This window comes from Pantherophis guttatus, chromosome 5, assembly GCF_059756535.1.
Source record: "Pantherophis guttatus breed Tessera chromosome 5, ASM5975653v1, whole genome shotgun sequence".
Classification (NCBI taxonomy): Eukaryota; Metazoa; Chordata; class Lepidosauria; order Squamata; family Colubridae; genus Pantherophis; species Pantherophis guttatus.
In genome coordinates, this window is record NC_142067.1 from 85,322,667 (window position 1) to 85,325,262 (window position 2,596).

General features: G+C 39.0%; 1 pseudogene; it reads right to left on the reverse strand.

Annotated features, from left to right (window-relative positions):
- Positions 1-835: 835 nt before the first annotated feature.
- On the reverse strand, positions 836-929 carry LOC117676525 (U6 spliceosomal RNA; annotated as a pseudogene).
- Between the last annotated feature and the right edge of the window lie 1,667 nt (positions 930-2,596).

Sequence of the window (2,596 nt, forward strand, 5' to 3'; positions counted from 1 at the left end):
AACTAATTTATTTTTCTTGAGCTTCCACCTCGTAAATTTGTAAAAACCTAGCAGAAGATGGCAATAGGAGGAATGCAGTATAAAATAGATTGATGGATCAAAGCAAATTCATGTCTAGTTCAAGCCTGTTTAGACTAGAAGATGTATCCTTAGGTCATAAACAGGACAGAAGATGTGAAGCCATTTTGACTGTCCCTTACCAATTGGTACTTAATTGGCATGATGCCCTTGATTCTGAATAAAGCTGTCAGAAGTAAAATATTTCCTGTAACTAAGTTACAGTCCTTTGCACATTTAATTAGTATCTGTAGGTGTCTTCAATAAATGCAATTAATAGCTTTTAAAAACCATAAAAATGGATAAGCCCTAAGACATTTAATTTATAGCAGTAAATGCCACCATTTAATCATGTATTATATAAAGAAGGACTTTTACATAAAGAAATATACGACTGAATTGTAAATTCTGCTGAAATCCTTTTTATTAATCTGTGAATATAAAGCAATGACAGAGGGATTTGGACTAATCAAATCGAAAACTTTTAGTTTCAATCCATGGATTCTGAAGCTATGAAGGGTGGATGGAATTTCAAATCACATTTTTAATTCAATCCTTCGTATGCTTCTATCTTATCTCCCTCCTTAATCACTTCTTCCTAAACTGCACATGTGGAAATGCTGCTCCTTTTCCCTGCAGGCTAACTCTTCTAATGCTTAAATAATTTTAATTGCCCTATTCTGCGCTTTTGTATCTTTTATTCTGTTATCCTACAACACAGTTCTTCTGCTTGAGAGATCTTCAGAATCAGAGCTGTCTTAGTACTTATTTTAATTTTTAAAATATGGAATGCTTCGATAATGTGTGTGTCTTTCTTGTGCAGGGCCATGCTAATCTTCTACTTTTAATATATGTGCCGCTGAAGCAAGCATATCTTAATATTTATTTAAAATATTTATGTATTACTTTTCAAGGGTGGGGGGGAACTTCCTCAAAGCCTTTTAAATTGCTGTAGCATGAAGATTGGCAGATTTTTTTAAAGAACAGTTAGATTATGAGCCAGAAGCCTAGTTGTAAAGGAGACTGTCTGATACGTTTTATTATCTTTATTAAAATATCATAATGGTATATATAGTCTAGTTTTAGGGTTATTTCCAGTCTTTGAAAAGAAACATTCTAGTTGATTAATAAACATGCCATTTTTCCACATAGCTTTCAAAAGTTAAAGTTGCTAAGAAATTATACAATTAGAAGTGAGGTATTACATTCTTGTTCAAGCTTAGATTGTTGAACAAATATTGTACATATTCACACCTTATAAATCCAAAACAATATGTTCTCGTTCTCGTTCTCTCTCTCTCTCTCTCTCTCTCTCTCTCTCTCTCTCTCTCTCTCTCCCTCTTTCTCTCTCTCTTCTATTTAATATATGAGGACATTGGATCAGCTCATCTATCACCATGGGATGAGATATTATTATGCTGGTGATATCCAATTATATATCTCTGTCACTGTGAATTAAGTAATGTGAATATTTTATCTTGGTGCCTGGAGGCTATAAGATAAAGAATGTGTGATCTGGACATCTTCTTAGACTCAAAACTCCTGCTCAAAGAGCAGATGACAGTCATGGATAGAAGCTTCTTGTTGTGCACCAGTTGTACCCCTTCCTAGATCAGAAGGTTCTGCTCACATTCTCTGTAATGCATTCCTCTAATGCATTCTATCTATTAATGCATTACTACAGAATGCATTACTGTAATACATTCTACTGTATCTTTGAAGAGTATCCAGGAATTTTAACTGATGCAGAATGCAGTGGTGCAAGTAGTTATGTATGCTTCTAGAACAGCATGTTACACCTCTGCTCCATGAGCTATATTGGTTGACAGTTTGCCTCTGGATCCAGTTTAAGTGCTGGTTTTAACCTTTGAAGCCCTTCATTGCAAGTGGCCAGGTTATCTGAGGGACTGCCTTGTCCTCATTATATCTGCCCATTCTATCAGGTCTGGTAGAATACTCATGGTGTAGGTTTTTGTCTGCTGATGGAGATTGGTGGTCTAGAAACATGAAATTAATTAATTAATTAATCAATTACCGTATTTTTTGGAGTTTAAGACACACTTCCCCCACTCTAAAAGTGGATGAAAATTTCAGTGCATCTTATACAGCAAATGTTGTGGCGGGGGGAAAGGGTTGGTGCGGCGCCAATCAGGTGTTCTAGAATAGACCACCGCGGTGGTGGCGAATGGGCCGTGACGGTGGAGAACAGGCCATGGCAAACAGGCAGCAGTGAATGGGCCGTGCCAAACAGGCCACACCAAATGGGCGGCAAACAGGCGGTGGCAAATGTGTGGCGGCAAATGGGCCATGACGAATGGGCTGTGCCGGCAGTAAACTGGCCACGGCAGACAGGTGGCGGCAAATGGGCCACGCCAAATAGGTTGTGGTGGCAGTGAATGGGCTGCACTGAATGGGCCATGATGGTGAATGGGACACCACAGCGGCAGCAAATAGGTGGCGAATGGGCAGCAGCAGCAAATGGGTGGCAGCAAACGGGCCGCAGTGGCGGCAAACAGGTCATGGCGAACAGGCCAGATGA